Source organism: Pseudophryne corroboree, chromosome 8 (genome assembly GCF_028390025.1).
Source record: "Pseudophryne corroboree isolate aPseCor3 chromosome 8, aPseCor3.hap2, whole genome shotgun sequence".
NCBI classification, from domain to species: Eukaryota; Metazoa; Chordata; class Amphibia; order Anura; family Myobatrachidae; genus Pseudophryne; species Pseudophryne corroboree.
Genome location: NC_086451.1, coordinates 394,550,161 through 394,573,932, shown reverse-complemented (window position 1 = coordinate 394,573,932; position 23,772 = coordinate 394,550,161). Strand labels below are relative to the sequence as shown.

Below are 23,772 nucleotides of genomic sequence, written 5' to 3'. Positions count from 1 at the left end.
CACTACTCATTGTCCTGTGCTGCATTGTGGTGACCAGTATACTATAGTACAATATTCCAGTGCTGTCCTTGCTGCCCAGTGTCAGTTCTAGTATCCTCATCAGTGCTCAGTATCACTACTCATTGTCTTGTGCTGCATTGTGGTGACCAGTATACTACAGTACAATACCCCATTGCTGTATCTTGCTGCTCCGTGTCAGTTCTAGTATCCTCATCAGTGCTCAATATCTGTGCTCAGTATCAGTGCTGCATTGTGGTGACCAGTATATAATACTACAGTACAATTGTCCATTGCTGTATTTTGCTGCTCCGTGTCAGTTCTAGTATCCTTATTAGTGCTCAAAATTTGTGCTCAGTATCAGCGCTGCATTGTGGTGACCAGTATATAATACTACAGTACAATAGTCCATTGCTTTATCTTGCTGCTCCGTGTTAGTTCTAGTATCCTCATCAATGCTCAGTATCACTACTCATTGTCTTGTCCTGCATTGTGGTGACCAGTATACTACAGTACAATAGTCCAGTGCTGTTCTCGTTGCCCAGTGTCAGTTCTAGTATACTCATCAGTGCTCAGTATTACTACTCATTGTCCTGTGCTGCATTGTGGTGACCAGTATACTATAGTAAAATATTCCAGTGCTGTCCTTGCTGCCCAGTGTCAGTTCTAGTATCCTCATCAGTGCTCAGTATCACTACTCATTGTATTGTGCTGCATTGTGGTGACCAGTATACTACAGTACAATAGTCCATTGCTGTATCTTGCTGCTCTGTGTCAGTTCTAGTATCCTAATCAGTGCTCAATATCTGTGCTCAGTATCAGTGCTGCATTGTGGTGACCAGTATACTACAGTACAATAGTTCAGTGCTGTTCTCGCTGCCCAGTGTCAGTTCTAGAATCCTCATCAGTGCTCAATATCACTACTCATTGTCTTGCTGCTGCATTGTGGTGACCAGTATACTACAGTACATTACTAAAAGTCCAGTGTCTTGTGCTGCATCTTGCTGCTGTAGGGTGCTGTGGTAGTGTCCTGTCACTGTGCATAGGTCATCATCATTTCAGTCACAGTGGTATCTGGTATCTATCTAGTGGTATCTAATTCCAGACATTACTGCCATCTAATTCCAGATATATTACTGGCATATAATTCCACACATTACAAAAAATGGAGAACAAAAATGTGGAGGGTAAAATAGGGAAAGCTCAAGATCCAGTTCCACCTAGTGCTGAAGCTGCTGTCACTAGTCATGGCAGAGACGATTCAATGCCATCAACGTCATGTGCCAAGGTCGATGCCCAATGTCAAAGAAGAGAGCATGTAAAATCCAAAAAACAAAAGTTCAGTAAAATGACCCAAAAATCTAAATTAAAAGCGTTTGAGGAGAAGCGTAAATTTGCCAACATGCCATTTACGACACAGAGTGGCAAGTAATGGCTAAGGCCCTCTCCTATGTTCCTCATGACTAGTGGTTCAGCTTCACATCAGGATGGAAGCACTCATCCTCCTGCTAGAAAAATGAAGAGACCTAATCTGGCAAAAGCACAGCAAAGAACTGTGCATTCTTCTAAATCACAAATCCCCAAGTAGAGTCCAATTGTGTCGGCGGTTGCGATGCCTGACCTTCCCAACACTGGACGGGAAGAGGTGGCCTCTTTCCTCGCAAAGGACTGTTGGACAGTCAATTGCTTACTGGAAGCAGTACAAGTGGTCTTCCAACTTCCCCTCTGGGATGACGATCGACTCCAAGCAGCAACAACAGCAGCGCCAGCAGCAGTAGGTGTTACACTCAAGGATCCATCGGAGGAATCCCAGTTAGGAGAAGACTCGTCAGACTTGCCAGTGACATGGCCTGCAAGACTATTGGTATTCCTGTCTAAGGATGAAATTGACACCAGAACGTCCCATGTTTTGCACATAAAATTAATTTGGTGGTGCAGAATTTAAAAAAAAACGACAGGGGTGTGCAAGAGATGCTGTCGGTGGCCCGAAGAATTGCAGGACACTTTCAGCATTCAGCCACCGCGTGCCAAAGACTAGAGCACCAGCAAACACTCCTGAACCTGCCCCGCCATCAGTTGAAGCAAGAGGTGGTAACGAGGGGGAATTCAACCCTCTATATGCTACAGAGGATGGAGGAGCAGCAAAAGGCCATTCAAGCCTATACATCTGCCTACGATATAGGCAAAGGAGGGGGAATGCACCTGACTCAAGCACAGTGGAGAATGATTTCAACGTTGTGCAAGGTTCTGCAACTCTTTGAACTTGCCACACGTGAAGTCAGTTCAGACACTGCCAGCCTGAGTCAGGTCATTCCCCTAAGCAGGCTTTTGCAGAAGCAGCTGGAGAGATTGAAGGAGGAGCTAAAACGGAGCGATTCCGCTAGGCATGTGGGACTTGTGGATAGAGCCCTTCATTCGCTTAACCAGGATTCATGGGTGGTCAATCTGTTGAAATCAGAGCACTACATTTTGGCCACCGTGCTCGATCCTAGGTTTAATGCCTACGTTGTATCTCTCTTCCCGGCAGACACAAGTCTGCGGATGTTTAAAGACCTGATGGTAAGACACTTGTCAAGTCAAGCGGAATGTGACCCGCCAAGAGCTCCTCCTTAATTTTCTACCGCCACCGGAGCTGCCAGGAAAAGGATCACATTTCCAAAACCATCCACTGGCTATGATGCAGGGCAGTCAAGAGCGAAAACTGACATCTGTTCCGGACTGAAGTACCTGCCAACGATTACTGACATGTCGCCTACTGTCACTGCATATGATTCTGTCACCATTGAAAGAATGGTGTGGGATTATATGAGTGACAGCATCCAAGTAGGCATGTCAGACAGTCCGTACGTATACTGGCAGGAAAAAGAGGCAATTTGGAGGCCCTTGTAGTAACTGGCTTTATTTTAGCTAAGTTGCCCCCCCTCCAGTGTGTACTCCGAAAGAGTGTTTAGTGCAGCCGGTAACCTTGTCAGCGATCTGCGTAGGAGGTTACTTCCAAAAAATGTTGAGAAGATGATGTTCAACAAAATGAATTATAATCAATTCCTCGGTGGAGACATTTACCAGCAATTGCCTCCAGAAAGTACACAGGGACCTGTGATAGTGGATTCCAGTGGGGATGAATTAATACTCTGTGAGGAGGGGGATGTACACAGTGAAAGGGGTGAGGAATCGGACTATGAGGAGGAGGGGGACATCCTGCCTCTGTAGAGCCAGTTTGTGCAAGGAGAGATTGATTGCTTCTCTTTTGGTGGGGGCCCAAACCAACCAGTCATTTCAGCCACAGTCGTGTTGCAGACCCTGTCGCTGAAATGATGGGTTTGTTAAAGTGTGCATGTCCTATTTATACAACATAAGGGTGGGTGGGAGGGCCCAAGGAAAATTCCATCTTGCACCTCATTTTTTTTTAATTTATCTTTGCATCATGTGCTGTTTGGGGCCATTTTTTTAAGTGCCATCCTGTCTGACACTGCAGTGCCACTCCTAGATGGGCCAGGTGCAGTGCCAGATTAAGGTCCTGATGGGCCTGGAGCTGAAATTTGTAGAGGGCCTATTGTGCACCGCCGCAGGGGGTGTAACCAGCATTATGGGGGTGTGAGTAGTGATATGGGGGTGTGGTCTGTGGCTAGCACCATGGAGGGCATAGCTACCCACCTTTCTTTACCCACCTCAATATCACTCCCCACTTTGTTTATATGAAGCATACATCACCTGTTCTGTTATTAACCACTGAATAAAAAAAACCAAAAAAACAAAACACAAACTATGGTTTTTAAAGAAATCAGGCAGAAGTAAAAACAGACACAGCAACGTTTCAGGGACCTAGTCCATTTTATCAAGACATGTCTCTCTCACCATGGCATATACCTGACCTGTCCCCGAAGACGCAGACTGGTGGGAAGGGGCTCACTGTATGGCCCATTTTCTAGGACTCCACCACACCTCATTCTCCAAAATTTGGGCCTTGAGGTCCTTGCAAGGACAGCAATGCCATTTGGACTTTGTTGGATATGGCCTAGTTGCAAAGGGGCCCCATAACAGTTTAAGCTTTAGGGCCCCAAAAATGTAGGCCCCCCCATTGGTTATGTTCTCTGATGCAGAAATGTTTATATACCATGTCCTACATTGTCTTATTCTGTAAGTCGCTGTTTTCCAATTTTGTTTTCCTAATTTGCTCTCTATGTACTTTGTTAGGAATCCTTGTGCTGCCATATAAATACACAATAAAAGTAATAAAATATATATATATATATATATATACATATATATACATGCATACATACATACAGTGATCGAAGTGGACATTTTGAAGTGGGGGTATGCAAAAGTCAAGGACGCAATTATGCGCACGCCAAAGGCACGCATGCTCCAGAAAAGGGGCGTGGTCACAAAAAAGGGGCGTGTCCAGTGTAGTAGAACCCCTTATAGTACTATCTAGTACTGGTGCCCCTTTCACATTATAGCACACAGTACAAGATGAAATTCACATTACAGCACACGGTACGAGCCGAAATTCACATTATAGCACACTGAATGAGCCGAAATTCACATTGTAGCACACTGAATGAGCCAAAATTCACATTGTAGCACACTGAATGAGCCGAAATTCACATTATAGCACACCGAATGAGCCGAAATTCACATTGTAGCACACTGAATGAGCCGAAATTCACATTGTAGCACACTGAATGAGCCGAAATTCACATTCTAGCACACTGAATGAGCCGAAATTCACATTGTAGCACACTGAATGAGCCGAAATTCACATTGTAGCACACTGAATGAGCCGACATTCACATTCTAGCACACTGAATGAGCCGAAATTCACATTGTAGCACACTGAATGAGCCGAAATTCACATTATAGCACACTGAATGAGCTGAAATTGTGACAGCAGGGACAGCCAGAATGACGACAGGGAGAGACAGAGTGACGACAGGGAGAGAGAGTGACGACAGGGAGAGAGAATGACGACAGGGAGAGAGAGTGACGACAGTGCCAGCAGGGAGAGAGAGAGTGACGACAGGGAGAGAGAGTGATGACAGGGAGAGAGAGTGACGACAGTGACAGCAGGGAGAGAGAGTGACGACAGTGATAGCAGGGAGAGAGAGAGTGACAGTAGGGACAGGGACAGTAATGAAAGGGAGAGAGGGTGACAGCAGGGGAACATTACCTGACTCATTTGTTGCGGGTGAGCGGCTGGTGGCGGTGGGCGGCGGTGAGCGGCTGGCGGTAGTGAGCGGTGGCTGGTACAGCACTCTACACAGCCGCCGGCCCCGAGCAGGGACGGGAGCAACATGTGCAGCAGGATGGCCACTTCCCTCGCCTCCTGCTGCACTTTCATTTCCTCATTTCCGGGTTAGTGGAAGAAGTGGCGGTATACCATACCGCCGTATACCGCCCCACTTCGACCACTATATATATATATATATATATATATACATAGTATTTGAGTCTATGGTAACCCAACTTGAAAAACGCTAGCAAACCAGCACACCACCTTTTTAAGCAATGAAAAACATTCTTTAATACTTAAAAAGCTTCAGACTTTCATATACAAAAATGCAGCATATATACTCATCCGAACTTCATGGATGTAGTCAGCTAATAGACACATGGCCATCCCTACGGCCCGTTTCGGCTATTGCACCTTCCTCATGGGGTCAGCCTGTTTAAATAATAGGGTGTGACCGCTTGACCGAGGTCTACTAGGTGGGATCAGTATATGTGGTCACATTCAGATTTGGTGGCCTCTTGTGACCAATAGCTCCAGTTCACCTGGTGCTGGCTGTGGAAGGTCTCAGTCCATTTGTGTTATTGTAGCCTCAGCGGCTCCAAGTCAGGACTCTGTGGTTTTAAATAAAAGAAATAAGAGTGTGTTGTCCTGTGCTTCATTCATGATGCCGGCAATCAAAATCCCGGCACCGTAATCCTGAAACGCAGCCATAAGACCGATGCCGGAATCCAGACATCAGTTGAAATGCAGAAGCTGGAATCCTAACAGCCATCACCTTGATTGTAAGTATGCCGGGGACAGTTAGGGTTAGTCTACGGATGGGGGGGGAGTTAGGGTTAGACTGGGACTGGGGGTTATGTTCAGGCACCACTGAGGAGGGTTAGACTGCAGGGAAGGGAGGGTTAGGCTTAGGCGGCGGGGGGATTAGGTGCCACTGAGTAGGGTTAAGCTGTGGGGAAGGGAGGGTTAGCCTTGGGCTGCAGGGAGGGGGGTTAGAGTTAGGTGCCACCAGGGAAGGTTAGGCTGCAGGGGGGAGGGTTAGGGATGAGGGTAAGTATACTTACCAAACCCCTTGTCAGGATTGTTACCATCGGGATGCCGCTGTCGGTCTTCTGACTGTTGGCATCTTGAATGCCGGTCAAGCGTATGACACCATGGGGTGAGTGTAGATAGATTTATGTGGGATGAATGTCCTGTAGCATCAGACACTAGTGGTCCTTACCTGGCCACTGAGTAAAATAATATGTTCAAAGATAGCGGTTACTGCCTAAATTGGGTGCAAATTCCAATATCTACAATAAACTATGTCTTGATGTAATTTCTACATTAGTACAATATCTGCAAACTTGCAGGTTTAACATTTTTGTGAACATTTATCAAAATAGATTACTTCATTCACTATGTTTACTCAAATTAAAAAACAACCCTTTTTAAAACTGTCCAGTTGTGATAGCAGATAACAGTACTGTATGTGTACGGGTGCACAGACCTCCTACCTAGTCACTGGAATTCTGTCTTGACCAGTGTCACACTGCCTGCAGTAACTATGGAGGATGGAAACACAGATATGTGTGCCTCAGTTCCTTTGAAGTGCTGCCCAATGGATTTCCTGTCTGCTGTCAAGACTTTTGCTGGGAAGCCTGCTGCAGATGAATCTCCATCTCCCTTCTCACCATTGGGGTTCCTGCCAGTGGGACTCCCCTCCCTACAGGCTAGTAGTAGTAAATCGCGGGCATAAAGAATAGTGTAGGGGGCGTGGCCTAATGCCGCGAGTGGGCGGGGCTACGAGCATGTTCCGAAAACATTTAAAAAAAATTGATCTGCGGGGGTGGAGGTGGAGGAATGCATGCCAGAGGGGGAAGGACCGAGGACGCTGCATGCTGCAGTGCCAGGGGGGGGGGGATCCTGTCTACAGCAGCAAAGTCATCTGCAGATGCAGTGGGCCTATTTTGGAGGCTGGGCCTGGAGCTGCAGCTCCATCAGCCCCATTGTTAATCCGGCCCTGGCCAGGTGTTTGTGCCGGCCACTTGGGTCGCTTAGCTTAGTCATCCAGCGACCTCTGTGCAAATTTTAGGACTAAAAATAATATTGTGAGGTGTGAGGTGTTCAGAATAAACTGGAAATGAGTGGAAATTATGGTTATTGAGGTTAATAATACTATAGGATCAAAATTACCCCCAAATTCTATGATTTAAGCTGTTTATGAAAAAAACCACCTGAATCCAAAACACACCTGAATCCTACAAAAACGCATCCGAATCCAAAACACGACCGAGGAACCGAATCCAAAACCAAAACCCGAAAAATGCCCTCTGCACATCTCTAATAAACAGTATGTACTAATAGTAGCCAATTAACCACGGCACCATAGGCATGCGCACAGGCACCCCCTAATGTACGGCACGCCGATCTCACATGCCTGAAGCAGCGATCGCCGAGCAGGCTGATTACTGTCATCTCTGCGCTGCACCCTGTCAGGACTGCATTACTGACCGGACGCCTGCATTAATCAAGGGTGCCACTGCCACCGGCTTTCAAATTCCCTCCTCCACCTCCATGTACCATACCCTCCAACATTTTACACATAAAAATGTGTACAAATTAGAAAAGGGGGTGTGGCCATGCCCCTTTCCCTATACTTTCAATGGAAGTTTGGAGAGCCAAAAATCGGTATAGACCTTAAAAAAAAGGTCCTGTACCTGCCAAAAAGGTACAGCTAAAGGGTATGGTGTTCAAAAACAGCGTGATGTGACGTGATGACGTCATGCTGCTCGCACGCCCATCCGTCACACGCCCACCTCTCTCCTTCTATTCTATGCCAACACCAGCCACTGATGAGCAGCATGCAGCCAGCGTTCAATACTGGCAGGCGGTCGGCAGCAGCATTGACACGTCACGCGTTTTTCCAGCAGCAGCAGTAATAGTGTGCGACTGTCAGTGTCAGCTTGCAGGGGAAAGAGAGGGGGAGCCAGACCAGGAGGAGGAGTGTAATTGCAGTGAGTGCCATCAGGGGTGTTTCTTTGTTGCACACCACAACATCTGACAATGCATCTGCATTATTAGGATTGGTACAAGGGTGGATATTTTATATTGCGTTGACCGTCAATAGATGCTAGACACGCCCAAAAGGCGGTGCTAGACACACCCCTCCAACAGTGCACCCCCTAATAAAATGTGCTGCGCACGCCCAGTGCCGTCTTAACAGCAGTGTAGGCCCCTGGGCACAGCAATGCACTGGGGCCCCTACCCACCCATCAGTGGTGGGGGTAGGTGGTGCTATTAGCGGCAGATTTGATGTCCCTCCGGGGGTAGGGGGGTTCTATCTTTCGTTCAGCATGTAGGACCTGGAGAAATAATTTCTGCTAATTACTCCTTTACTGCACAAATGGGACAGAAAGGAGAACCCTAAACTGTAGAAGGGGACATGGTGCTGAATGAAGGAGTCCTGGTACATGACTTCCATGGTGGGTGTTTAATACACAGAGGAGGGGTGGATAGTGGAGTGGGCTTAATATTAATCATTTTCCAGGGGTCAGGGCAGCTTGCTTTACTGCAGATATCTCCAGATCCTGGAGATAGATTTCTTAGCTTAAATGGGATAAAAAAAACTAGAGAGTCCCACCTTTCACAAGGTACTGGGGACTTGGGGATCAGAGTTTAGGAGCCAGAGCAATCCACCAACAAAAATATAAAACCGCATATTAAGCGTGTGGAGCTGGAGCAGGGACCAGCTGCTTGAAGGCTGATATCTCTGGTTCTGGGCATAGTAGAGACTAGCGACCATTGTCTGCTGAAAGGGGAGAGTGACAGCTTTTGGAGAATACCCTCAGAAAAACTCAGACAGAACCCGAGATATCTGGCTAGTAAGAACAATTAACAGGCTTGGATGGGGACCACTGCTTTGACGTCGGATATCTCCGGTTCCCCTGGGCCGATTTTCAAAAAACTGGTACCCCTGGAAAGAGGGGACCCTCAGCTATCAGCCTAGGGCCCTTTTACTCCTGGGGCCCTTGGGCAAGAGCCCATTGAGTCCATACGGAAAGACGGCCCTGCGCACGCCTATGCACGATACTGTTAAAAGAAAAGAAATCATAATCTGAGAGGATACGTTTCTAGCACTACTGTGCTAATAAGTGCTATCCATACAAAGACTGACCTGAAGCACCTACTAACAGGGCCAGTGCAAGCAGGGCCGGTTCCGGGGCATCTGGCACTCCGGGCGGCATTGGGGGGCGTGGCTTCGTACAGGGGCGTGGTCATTTACGCCCCCTGTACAGACTGAAATGATGTGCGGTGCGCAATGATGTCATCGCACACCGCACAGTAAAGGACCTCTCCACGAAGTGAAACTAGACGCGTACGCGTCTAGTTTCCCTTCCCAGCGGCAGCAGGGGGGCAGCGGGGGGCACACAGCAGCAGCGGATCTTGCCCTGGTGCGGCGCCCTCCGGAAGGCGGCGCCCCGGGCAAAAGTCCTGCTTGCCCGTGGCAAGATCCGCTACTGAGTGCAAGGTTTCTCAACACCCTAGGCAAAACTCCAGCCTGCTTGGAATTGGGTCCGTTACAACTAAGGGCCTGATTCAGACCTGATTGCTGCTGTGTGTTTTCGCACGTTTATCGAACTACTGCACATGCGTAGGCGCATTGCCAGAGGATGGTGCAAAAATCTTCGACCGCACGGGCGTTCACAAAGTGATTGACAGGAAGTGGGCATTTGTGGGTGGTAACTGGCCGTTTACTGGGTGTGTCTGGAAAAACACAGGCATTCCCAAGCATTTTCAGGGAGGGTGTGTGACGTCAGCTCCGACCCCAATCAGCCTGATTACTTAGCACTGGAGGAGTAAGTATTCAGCTATGCACAGATTGCACAGAATGGGGAAAATCTTTGATGGTGAATGTGACGTGAACAAATTTGCCGCTGTCCCCTGACTGAGGGGAATTTTCGCACAGCGTACACATGCATGCACACACTTGCACTGGGGCAATTTTTCACTGCAGGAGCAGGTATTCATTCCCAAACACCCATATAATAGGTAATAATCCTTGGAGACAGATAAAGTGGATGAAGATAAAGTACCAGCCAATCAGCTCCTACTGTAACTACCATGGGGTAAATTTACTAAGATAGGAGTTCTATTTAAGATGGGATGTTGCCCATAGCAACCAATCAGATTCTGCTTCTCATTTATCTAGCACCTTCTAGAAGATAATACCTGGAATCTGATTGGTTGATATGGGCAACATCCCATCTTAAATAGAACTCCCATCTTAGTAAATTTACCCCCATGTTTTTGAAAAATGATAAACAAGAGCTAACTGGTTGGTACTTTATCTTAGTCCACTTTATCTCTCTCCTAGGCTTAGTAGACCCTGTAAAGCACAATAGCACATAGCAACCGGTCAACAAGCCCGATTCCAAATGCCTGGCAGGCTGCATACAACCCACAGGCTATATATTTCCCAACTCTTATCCAGACAGCAATCATTTTCACAGGTTCAGTATCAAATTGTTTCTGGAATTTATTTTGGCATGCATGAGGGAATGAATAAATAAAGGATCCGCCCAAAAGGTTATTAAACCCAAAGGAGACCTCATACCTCTCCTCCTTTGGACATGACGGCATTGGCTGAAGTGCAGCCAAGTAGGGATAAGTTGTGTAATATCGATTGACTGCCTTGGGTAGTGCAATTAAATTAAACTGAATACTTTAAAGGACTGTAGTTGCATGAGACTGATTGCAGCGTAAAGGAACAGGTAAGTCGTATAGAGGAATTAGTCTGCATTGTGTAGTGGCATAAGGATACATTATATATAATAATGGGCATGGCACATGGCTACATTTTAAAAAGGCATGTCACTGGAAGCAGAACATAGGGGGTAGGTGACACTGCAGTGTGTAGTGGCATAGGGACGCATTATATAATGGTGGACAACTGCATTGTGTAGTGGGATATGGAACTGTATTCTATGGTCACATGGTATTGTTTTGTGGAGTGTTGTGGTACTGTATTGTTTAGTTGCTTAGGGCTGAATTCTATGTCGGCATATGACTGTATTAAATAGTGGAGAAGGACACAGCTTATGGATTAATAGGTTGACATGGATTAGGTCGAAAGTAGATAGTTCGACTACTATCGGTCGACAATGATATGGGAAAAATGTTGACACATAGCTAGGTCGACATTAAATTTTTGAGGTGTCATTTTTTTGGGTAACGTGACCAGGATCCCCAATTAGTGCACCGCGTTCCCTTGCATGGCTTGCTTCACTCAGGTTACTGAGTCCAATCATAGTCCACGTTGAAGGTAAACTATGATAATGTTAAAAATCTAATTTAAAAAAAAAAGTCATGTTGACCTTTACATGGGTTAACCTATCCTATGTCAACCATTTCAATGTGTGACCCATTTTCCTATGTCGACCATGACCATGTCAACCAATAGTGGTCGACCTACTGATTGCTGACCTAATCCACATTGACCTACCATCCGGATACCTGGATACAAGGAGAGGGAAAGTTGTTTAGGGGCATGTTTCTACAAGGTGTACTTTGCATAGGAATGAGTGCAATATAGGGGCATAATTGGCCAGATGTAATGACGCCTGAGATCACCAGGGTTGCGAGAAATTATGAAAGTAGCTTCATAAAGGGGGTCATTCCGAGTTGTTCGCTTGTTATTTTTTTTCGCTACGGAGCGATTAGTCGCAAACTGCGCATGCGCAATGTACGCAGCGTGCCTGCGCCAAGTTAATTAGCACAAAAGTTTGGTATTTTACTCACGGCGTAACAAAGTTTTTCATCGTTCTGCTGATCGTAGTGTGATTGACAGGAAGTGGGTGTTTCTGGGCGGAAACTGGACGTTTTCTGGGAGTGTGCGGAAAAACGCAGGCGTTTCAGGGAAAAACGCGGGAGTGGCTGGAGAAACGGGGGATTGGCTGGGCGAACGCTGGGTGTGTTTGTGACGTCAAACCAGGAACGAAAAGGACTGAGCTGGTCGCAGTGTAGGAGAAAGTCTGGAGCTACTCAGAAACTGCGGGGTAATCGTTACGAGAAAATTAGCGAATCTTTCGTTCGCAATTCTGCTATGCTAAGATACACTCCCAGAGGGCGGCGGCTTAGCGTGTGCAATGCTGCTAAAAGCAGCTAGCGAGCAAACAATTTGGAATCATCCCCATAGGCAGGATTATATCAACTGTGGGCAGGCCAACGTAACATTATGCAGGATGCAGAATAAATTATACCTCCCCAAGAATAGGTGAGGAGCTTTCCAAACATACTAGCCCGAAAAATTGTACTACTGTATATACTTTTCAGCATGTGTGCAGTGGTATAAGTCTGTAAGGTGTAGTGGAATAGAGCTGAATGGCATAGTGACATATGACTGCCTTTTATAGTGGTATGGATCTGTGTTGTGCAGTGGTGTATGATCCCATAGAATAATAATGCATGATTGCATTGTGGTATGGGCAGGGGCGTTTCAACAGATAAGGGGACATACTAATGGGCAAAATACTGGCTGCTTAATTTCTACACTGAAACTTAGATTTCAGTTTGAACACGCCCAACACAAATCTAACTCTCTCTGCACATGTTACATCTTCCCCACCTGCAGTGTAACATGGTTTTGTTAAGTGCAATGCAACTTGTAGTGCACAGAGCAAAGATGTAAGAGGACACATCTGTAGGTGATGTCCATAATGTTTGGAACAGTCTGCCTTAATGCACATCTGGTATCATAAGGAGCTGTCCAGTGATAACCTTACGGTACCCGGACTCCAGGTCGACAACAAAAAGGTCGACACACCTTAGGTCGATGCCAATTGGTCGACACACCTTAGGTCGACATGGACAAAAGGTCGACACAGACAAAAGGCCGACAGGAACAAGGTCGACATGGAAAAAGGTCGACATGAGTTTTTCACAATTTTTTTCTCTTTTGGAACCTTTTCATACTTAACGATCCACGTGGACTACGATTGGAACGGTAATCTGTGCCGAGCGAAGCGGAGCGAAGGCACCATGCCCGAAGCATGGCGAGCGAAGCGAGCCATGCGAGGGGACGCGGTGCACTAATTGGGGTTCCCGGTCACTCTACGAAAAAAACAACACCAAAAAAACATAAAAAACTCATGTCGACCTTTTTCCATGTTGACCTTGTTCCTGTCGACCTTTTGTCCATGTCGACCTAAGGTGTGTCGACCAATTGGCGTCGACCTAAGGTGTGTCGACCTTTTTGTTGTCGACCTGGAGTCCCAGACCCAACCTTACATAGTCAGTGAATATATCACATGTGCATTCTCTCTGTGTCTCACAAGTCACTCACACTGAGAGTAAGGGACAGTAAGCACTCTACTTTCCAAATCTAATCAACAGCGTAAACAAGCATAAGCAGCAGTGTTGGTAAAGCTGAAATAGTTTGCTGACTGTCTCTTACTCCCTCCCAGAATGAGATACTGCAGACATGTTTGAATGCCCCTAGACCTTCCAAGAATACCCTAGGCCAGTGATATAGAACCTTGGCACTCCAGCTCCTAGCATGCCCTGCAACCATTTTAGCATAGCCAAGGAGCAAAACTGGAGCACGGCATGCGGCATGCTGGTATGTGTAGTTAAACAAGAGCTGGAGTTCCAAAGGTTCCCCATCACTGCCCTAGACAATTGCTTATATTGCCTATAGCCAGGGGCGCAGGGAGGGTGGCTCCAGTGTAGCTCAAGCTCCCGGCGTCTAAAATGTTGCAAGGAGCACCGCAGAACGAATTCACTGGCACCTGCCGTCTGGCCGCCGGCAGTTCGCAGCTCACAGCTGTTAAATCAGTAACCGCTTGAGCTGCTTCCTCCCTCCGCGCTCCTGAGTCCCGAGTTGTGCGCATGACGTTATGATGTCACAGCGCACGTGTGACAGGTGGAGACGTTGGACAGGTGAGAGGAGTCTTTGAAGTAGGAGATGGGTGTCTGGACGCACCGATAATGATTTATTTATTTTTTAAAGCGTGTTCTGGCTGCGCAGCTGTGCCTGCCTGTCTGCTGCTGTTTAGTATAATATAAGTTTTATAAAATGTATAAAATAAATAAATATATATATATATATATATACAGTTGTGCTCATAAATTTACATACCCTAGCAGAATTTGTGATTTTCTGGCCATTTGTCAGAGAATATGAATGATAACTCACAAACTTTTCTTTCACTCATGGTTAGTGGTTGGGTGAAGCCATTTATTGTCAATCGACTTTTAAATCATAATGACAACAGAAACTACCCAAATGACCCTGATCAAAAGTTTACATACCCCAGTTCTTAATACCGTGTATCGCCCCTTTTATCATCAATGACAGCTTGAAGTCTTTTGTGGTAGTTGTGGATGAGGCTCTTTATTTTCTCAGATGGTAAAGCTGCCCATTCTTCTTGGCAAAAAGCCTCCAGTTCCTGTAAATTCTTGGGCTGTCTTGCATGAACTGCACGTTTGAGATCTCCCCAGAGTGGCTCAATGATATTGAGGTCAGGAGACTGAGATGGCCACTCCAGAACCTTCACTTTATTCTAGAGATGAGCGGGTTCGGTTCCTCGGAATCCGAACCCGCCCGAACTTCAGCTTTTTTTACACGGATCCGAGCGACTCGGATCTTCCCGCCTTGCTCGGTTAACCCGAGCGCGCCCGAACGTCATCATGACGCTGTCGGATTCTCGCGAGGCTCGGATTCTATCGCGAGACTCGGATTCTATATAAGGAGCCGCGCGTCGCCGCCATTTTCACACGTGCATTGAGATTGATAGGGAGAGGACGTGGCTGGCGTCCTCTCCATTTAGATTATAAGAGAGAGAGTGAGATTGATTTGAGACAGAGACACTTGATTTACTGGAGCTTAGGAGTACTGTAGAGAGTGCAGAGTTTACTAGTGACTGACCACAGTGACCACCAGACAGTGCAGTTTTATTTAATATAATCCGTTCTCTGCCTGAAAAAAACGATACACAGTGACTCAGTCACATACCATATCTGTGTGCACTGCTCAGCCCAGTGTGCTGCATCATCTATGTATATATCTGACTGTGCTCACACAGCTTATAATTGTGGGGGAGACTGGGGAGCAGTGCCAGTTATAGGTTATAGCAGGAGCCAGGAGTACATATTATTAAAATTAAACAGTGCACACTTTTGCTGCAGGAGTGCCACTGCCAGTGTGACTGACCAGTGACCTGACCACACTGACCACCAGTATAGTTAGTAGTATACTATATTGTGATTGCCTGAAAAAGTTAAACACTCGTCGTGTGACTTGTGTGGTGTTTTTTTTTTTATTCTATAAAAAACTCATTCTGCTGACAGACAGTGTCCAGCAGGTCCGTCATTATATAATATATACCTGTCCGGCTGCAGTAGTGATATATATATATTTTTTATATCATTATTTATCATCCAGTCGCAGCAGACACAGTACGGTAGTTCACGGCTGTAGCTACCTCTGTGTCGGCACTCGGCAATCCATCCATAATTGTATACCACCTACCCGTGGTAATCTGTGAGGAGGGGGATGTACACGGTGATATATCGGAGGATGATGATGAGGTGGACATCTTGCCTCTGTAGAGCCAGTTTGTGCAAGGAGAGATTAATTGCTTCTTTTTTGGTGGGGGTCCAAACCAACCCGTCATATCAGTCACAGTCGTGTGGCAGACCCTGTCACTGAAATGATGGGTTGGTTAAAGTGTGCATGTCCTGTTTTGTTTATACAACATAAGGGTGGGTGGGAGGGCCCAAGGACAATTCCATCTTGCACCTCTTTTTTCTTTTATTTTTCTTTGCGTCATGTGCTGTTTGGGGAGGGTTTTTTGGAAGGGACATCCTGCGTGACACTGCAGTGCCACTCCTAGATGGGCCCGGTGTTTGTGTCGGCCACTAGGGTCGCTAATCTTACTCACACAGCTACCTCATTGCGCCTCTTTTTTTCTTTGCGTCATGTGCTGTTTGGGGAGGGTTTTTTGGAAGGGACATCCTGTGTGACACTGCAGTGCCACTCCTAGATGGGCCCGGTGTTTGTGTCGGCCACTAGGGTCGCTTATCTTACTCACACAGTCAGCTACCTCATTGCGCCTCTTTTTTTCTTTGCGTCATGTGCTGTTTGGGGAGGTTTTTTTTGAAGGGACATCCTGCGTGACACTGCAGTGCCACTCCTAGATGGGCCCGGTGTTTGTGTCGGCCACTAGGGTCGCTTATCTTACTCACACAGTCAGCTACCTCATTGCGCCTCTTTTTTTCTTTGCGTCATGTGCTGTTTGGGGAGGGTTTTTTGGAAGGGCCATCCTGCGTGACACTGCAGTGCCACTCCTAGATGGGCCCGGTGTTTGTGTCGGCCACTAGGGTCGCTTATCTTACTCACACAGTCAGCTACCTCATTGCGCCTCTTTTTTTCTTTGCGTCATGTGCTGTTTGGGGAGGGTTTTTTGGAAGGGCCATCCTGCGTGACACTGCAGTGCCACTCCTAGATGGGCCCGGTGTTTGTGTCGGCCACTAGGGTCGCTTATCTTACTCACACAGTCAGCTACCTCATTGCGCCTCTTTTTTTCTTTGCGTCATGTGCTGTTTGGGGAGGGTTTTTTGGAAGGGACATCCTGCGTGACACTGCAGTGCCACTCCTAGATGGGCACGGTGTTTGTGTCGGCCACTAGGGTCGCTAATCTTACTCACACAGCTACCTCATTGCGCCTCTTTTTTTCTTTGCGTCATGTGCTGTTTGGGGAGGGTTTTTTGGAAGGGACATCCTGCGTGACACTGCAGTGCCACTCCTAGATGGGCCCGGTGTTTGTGTCGGCCACTAGGGTCGCTTATCTTACTCACACAGTCAGCTACCTCATTGCGCCTCTTTTTTTCTTTGCGTCATGTGCTGTTTGGGGAGGGTTTTTTGGAAGGGACATCCTGCGTGACACTGCAGTGCCACTCCTAGATGGGCCCGGTGTTTGTGTCGGCCACTAGGGTCGCTAATCTTACTCACACAGCTACCTCATTGCGCCTCTTTTTTTCTTTGCGTCATGTGCTGTTTGGGGAGGGTTTTTTGGAAGGGACATCCTGCGTGACACTGCAGTGCCACTCCTAGATGGGCCCGGTGTTTGTGTCGGCCACTAGGGTCGCTTATCTTACTCACACAGCGACCTCGGTGCAAATTTTAGGACTAAAAATAATATTGTGAGGTGTGAGGTATTCAGAGTAGACTGAAAATGAGTGGAAATTATGGTTTTTGAGGTTAATAATACTTTGGGATCAAAATGACCCCCAAATTCTATGATTTAAGCTGTTTTTTAGGGTTTTTTGAAAAAAACACCCGAATCCAAAACACACCCGAATCCGACAAAAAAAATTCGGTGAGGTTTTGCCAAAACGCGGTCGAACCCAAAACACGGCCGCGGAACCGAACCCAAAACCAAAACACAAAACCCGAAAAATTTCAGGCGCTCATCACTACTTTATTCTGCTGTAGCCAATGACAGGTCGACTTGGCCTTGTGTTTTGGATCATTGTCATGTTGGAACGTCCAAGTACGTCCCATGCGCAGCTTCCGGGCTGATGAGTGCAAATTTTCCTCCAGTATTTTCTGATAACATGCTGCATTCATCTTGCCATCAATTTTGACCAAGTTTCCAGTGCCTTTGTAGCTCACACATCCCCAAAACATCAGCGATCCACCTCCGTGTTTCATAGTAGGAATGGTGTACCTTTCATCATAGGCCTTGTTGACTCCTCTCCAAATGTAACATTTATGGTTGTGGCCAAAAAGTAAAATGTTGGTCTCATCACTCCAAATGACTGTGTTCCAGAAGTTTTGAGGCTTGTCTCTGTGTTGTTTGGAGTATTGTAAGCGGGATGCTTTGTGGCATTTGCATAGTAATGGCTTTCTTCTGGCGACTCGACCATGCAGCCCATTTTTCTTCAAATGCCTCCTTATTGTGCATCTTGAAACAACCACACCACTTTTTTTCAGAGACTCCTGTATTTCAGCTGAAGTTATTTGTGGATTTTTCTTTACATCCCGAACAATTTTCCTGGCAGTTGTGGCTGAAATTTTTGTTGGTCTACCTGACCGTGATTTGGTTTCCACAGAATCCCTCATTTTCCACTTCTTAATTAGAGTTTGAACACTGCTGACTGGCATTCTCAATTGCTTGGATATCTTTTTATATCCCTTTCCTGTTTTATACAGTTCAATTACCTTTTCCCGCAGATCCTTTGACAATTCTTTTGCTTTCCCCATGACTCAGAATCCAGACACATCAGTGCAGCACTGGATGAAAGATGCAAGGGTCTTTCAGGAGTCCAGAAACTCACTGACCTTTTTACACACACACTGATTACAAGCAAACAGATCACAGGTGAGGGTGGTTACCTTTAGTAGCCATTCAAACCTGTTTGTGTCAACTTGTGTGCATGTTATCAGGCCAAAATCTCCAGGGTATGTAAACTTTTGATCAGGGTCATTTGGGTAGTTTCTGTTGTCATTAGAGATGTGCACTTTAAATTTTTCGGGTTTTGTGTTTTGGTTTTGGGTTCGGTTCCGCGGCCGTGTTTTGGGTTCGACCGCGTTTTGGCAAAACCTCACCGAATTTTTTTTGTCGGATTCGGGTGTGTTTTGGATTCGGGTGTTTTTTTCAAAAAACACTAAAAAACAGCTTAAATCATAGAATTTGGGGGTCATTTTGATCCCAAAGTATTATTAACCTCAAAAACCATAATTTCCACTCATTTTCAGTCTATTCTGAATACCTCACACCTCACAATATTATTTTTAGTCCTAAAATTTGCACCGAGGTCGCTGGATGACTAAGCTAAGCGACCCTAGTGGCCGACACAAACACCTGGCCCATCTAGGAGTGGCACTGCAGTGTCACGCAGGATGGCCCTTCCAAAAAACCCTCCCCAAACAGCACATGACGCAAAGAAAAAAGAGGCGCAATGAGGTAGCTGTGTGAGTAAGATAAGCGACCCTAGTGGCCGACACAAACACCGGGCCCATCTAGGAGTGGCACTGCAGTGTCACGCAGGATGTCCCTTCCAAAAAACCCTCCCCAAACAGCACATGACGCAAAGAAAAAAAGAGGCGCAATGAGGTAGCTGTGTGAGTAAGATAAGCAACCCTAGTGGCCGACACAAACACCGGGCCCATCTAGGAGTGGCACTGCAGTGTCACGCAGGATGTCCCTTCCAAAAAACCCTCCCCAAACAGCACATGGCGCAAAGAAAAAAAGAGGCGCAATGAGGTAGCTGTGTGAGTAAGATAAGCGACCCTAGTGGCCGACACAAACACCTGGCCCATCTAGGAGTGGCACTGCAGTGTCACGCAGGATGTCCCTTCCAAAAAACCCTCCCCAAACAGCACATGACGCAAAGAAAAAAAGAGGCACAATGAGGTAGCTGTGTGAGTAAGATAAGCGACCCTAGTGGCCGACACAAACACCTGGCCCATCTAGGAGTGGCACTGCAGTGTCACGCAGGATGGCCCTTCCAAAAAACCCTCCCCAAACAGCACATGACGCAAAGAAAAAAAGAGGCGCAATGAGGTAGCTGTGTGAGTAAGATAAGCGACCCTAGTGGCCGACACAAACACCGGGCCCATCTAGGAGTGGCACTGCAGTGTCACGCAGGATGTCCCTTCCAAAAAACCCTCCCCAAACAGCACATGACGCAAAGAAAAAAAGAGGCGCAATGAGGTAGCTGTGTGAGTAAGATAAGCGACCCTAGTGGCCGACACAAACACCGGGCCCATCTAGGAGTGGCACTGCAGTGTCACGCAGGATGTCCCTTCCAAAAAACCCTCCCCAAACAGCACATGACGCAAAGAAAAAAAGAGGCGCAATGAGGTAGCTGTGTGAGTAAGATAAGCGACCCTAGTGGCCGACACAAACACCGGGCCCATCTAGGAGTGGCACTGCAGTGTCACGCAGGATGTCCCTTCCAAAAAACCCTCCCCAAACAGCACATGACGCAAAGAAAAAAAGAGGCGCAATGAGGTAGCTGTGTGAGTAAGATAAGCGACCCTAGTGGCCGACACAAACACCGGGCCCATCTAGGAGTGGCACTGCAGTGTCACGCAGGATGTCCCTTCCAAAAAACCCTCCCCAAACAGCACATGACGCAAAGAAAAAAAGAGGCGCAATGAGGTAGCTGTGTGAGTAAGATAAGCGACCCTAGAGGCCGACACAAACACCGGGCCCATCTAGGAGTGGCACTGCAGTGTCACGCAGGATGGCCCTTCCAAAAAACCCTCCCCAAACAGCACATGACGCAAAGAAAAATTAAAGAAAAAAGAGGTGCAAGATGGAATTGTCCTTGGGCCCTCCCACCCACCCTTATGTTGTATAAACAGGACATGCACACTTTAACCAACCCATCATTTCAGTGACAGGGTCTGCCACACGACTGTGACTGAAATGACGGTTTGGTTTGGACCCCCACCTAAAAAGAAGCAATTAATCTCTCCTTGCACAAACTGGCTCTACAGAGGCAAGATGTCCACCTCATCATCATCCTCCGATATATCACCGTGTACATCCCCCTCCTCACAGATTATCAATTCGTCCCCACTGGAATCCACCATCTCAGCTCCCTGTGTACTTTGTGGAGGCAATTGCTGCTGGTCAATGTCTCCACGGAGGAATTGATTATAATTCATTTTAATGAACATCATCTTCTCCACATTTTCTGGATGTAACCTCGTACGCCGATTGCTGACAAGGTGAGCGGCGGCACTAAACACTCTTTCGGAGTACACACTTGTGGGAGGGCAACTTAGGTAGAATAAAGCCAGTTTGTGCAAGGGCCTCCAAATTGCCTCTTTTTCCTGCCAGTATAAGTACGGACTGTGTGACGTGCCTACTTGGATGCGGTCACTCATATAATCCTCCACCATTCTTTCAATGGTGAGAGAATCATATGCAGTGACAGTAGACGACATGTCCGTAATCGTTGTCAGGTCCTTCAGTCCGGACCAGATGTCAGCATCAGCACTCGCTCCAGACTGCCCTGCATCACCGCCAGCGGGTGGGCTCGGAATTCTGAGCCTTTTCCTCGCACCCCCAGTTGCGGGAGAATGTGAAGGAGGAGATGTTGACAGGTCGCGTTCCGCTTGACTTGACAATTTTCTCACCAGCAGGTCTTTGAACCCCAGCAGACTTGTGTCTGCCGGAAAGAGAGATCCAAGGTAGGCTTTAAATCTAGGATCGAGCATGGTGGCCAAAATGTAGTGCTCTGATTTCAGCAGATTGTCCACCCGTGAATCCTTGTTAAGCGAATTAAGGGCTCCATCCACAAGTCCCACATGCCTAGCGGAATCGCTCTGTGTTAGCTCCTCCTTCAATGTCTCCAGCTTCTTCTGCAAAAGCCTGATGAGGGGAATGACCTGACTCAGGCTGGCAGTGTCTGAACTGACTTCACGTGTGGCAAGTTCAAAGGGCATCAGAACCTTGCACAATGTTGAAATCATTCTCCACTGCGCTTGAGACAGGTGCATTCCACCTCCTATATCGTGCTGAATTGTATAGGCTTGAATGGCCTTTTGCTGCTCCTCCAACCTCTGAAGCATATAGAGGGTTGAATTCCACCTCGTTACCACTTCTTGCTTCAGATGATGGCAGGGCAGGTTCAGTTGTTTTTGGTGGTGCTCCAGTCTTCTGTACGTGGTGCCTGTACGCCGAAAGTGTCCCGCAATTCTTCTGGCCACCGACAGCATCTCTTGCACACCCCTGTCGTTTTTAAAAAAATTCTGCACCACCAAATTCAAGGTATGTGCAAAACATGGGACGTGCTGGAATTTGCCCATATTTAATGCACACACAATATTGCTGGCGTTGTCCGATGCCACAAATCCACAGGAGAGTCCAATTGGGGTAAGCCATTCCGCGATGATCTTCCTCAGTTGCCGTAAGAGGTTTTCAGCTGTGTGCGTATTCTGGAAAGCGGTGATACAAAGCGTAGCCTGCCTAGGAAAGAGTTGGCGTTTGCGAGATGCTGCTACTGGTGCCGCCGCTGCTGTTCTTGCGGCGGGAGTCCATACATCTACCCAGTGGGCTGTCACAGTCATATAGTCCTGACCCTGCCCTGCTCCACTTGTCCACATGTCCGTGGTTAAGTGGACATTGGGTACAACTGCATTTTTTAGGACACTGGTGAGTCTTTTTCTGACGTCCGTGTACATTCTCGGTATCGCCTGCCTAGAGAAGTGGAACCTAGATGGTATTTGGTAACGGGGGCACACTGCCTCAATAAATTGTCTAGTTCCCTGTGAACTAACGGCGGATACCGGACGCACGTCTAACACCAACATAGTTGTCAAGGCCTCAGTTATCCGCTTTGCAGCAGGATGACTGCTGTGATATTTCATCTTCCTCGCAAAGGACTGTTGGACAGTCAATTGCTTACTGGAAGTAGTACAAGTGGGCTTACGACTTCCCCTCTGGGATGACGATCGACTCCCAGCAGCAACAACAGCAGCGCCAGCAGCAGTAGGCATTACACTCAAGGATGCATCGGAGGAATTCCAGGCAGGAGAGGACTCGTCAGAATTGCCAGTGACATGGCCTGCAGGACTATTGGCATTCCTGGGTAAGGAGGAAATTGACACTGAGGGAGTTGGTGGGGTGGTTTGCGTGAGCTTGGTTACAAGAGGAAGGGATTTACTGGTCAGTGGACTGCTTCCGCTGTCACCCAAAGTTTTTGAACTTGTCACTGACTTATTATGAATGCGCTGCAGGTGACGTATAAGGGAGGATGTTCCGAGGTGGTTAACGTCCTTACCCCTACTTATTACAGCTTGACAAAGGCAACACACGGCTTGACACCTGTTGTCCGCATTTCTGTTGAAATACTTCCACACCGAAGAGCTGATTTTTTTGGTATTTTCACCAGGCATGTCAATGGCCATATTCCTCCCACGGACAACAGGTGTCTCCCCGGGTGCCTGACTTAAACAAACCACCTCACCATCAGAATCCTCCTGGTCAATTTCCTCCCCAGCGCCAGCAACACCCATATCCTCCTCATCCTGGTGTACTTCAACACTGACATCTTCAATCTGACTATCAGGAACTGGACTGCGGGTGCTCCTTCCAGCACTTGCAGGGGGCGTGCAAATGGTGGAAGGCGCATGCTCTTCACGTCCAGTGTTGGGAAGGTCAGGCATCGCAACCGACACAATTGGACTCTCCTTGTGGATTTGGGATTTCGAAGAACGCACAGTTCTTTGCGGTGCTTTTGCCAGCTTGAGTCTTTTCATTTTTCTAGCGAGAGGCTGAGTGCTTCCATCCTCATGTGAAGCTGAACCACTAGCCATGAACATAGGCCAGGGCCTCAGCCGTTCCTTGCCACTCCGTGTGGTAAATGGCATATTGGCAAGTTTACGCTTCTCCTCCGACAATTTTATTTTAGGTTTTGGAGTCCTTTTTTTACTGATATTTGGTGTTTTGGATTTTACATGCTCTGTACTATGACATTGGGCATCGGCCTTGGCAGACGACGTTGCTGGCATTTCATCGTCTCGGCCATGACTAGTGGCA

General features: G+C 47.2%; 1 protein-coding gene across 8 annotated transcripts in view; it reads left to right on the top strand.

Moving 5' to 3' along the window:
• The window catches only part of LOC134949257 (cytochrome P450 2F3-like), a 266,609-nt gene that overhangs the window by 58,915 nt on the left and 183,922 nt on the right, over positions 1-23,772 (top strand). The window contains exon 1 of one of the 8 annotated variants that reach the window (XM_063937742.1): positions 10,882-10,986. The exons of 6 other annotated variants lie outside the window; for them this stretch is intronic. The gene's annotated coding sequence lies outside the window, so the exon portion shown is untranslated. Of the gene's footprint in view, positions 1-10,881; positions 10,987-23,772 lie in introns of those variants that run through there. One more of the 8 variants, XM_063937741.1, reaches the window with a different exon arrangement.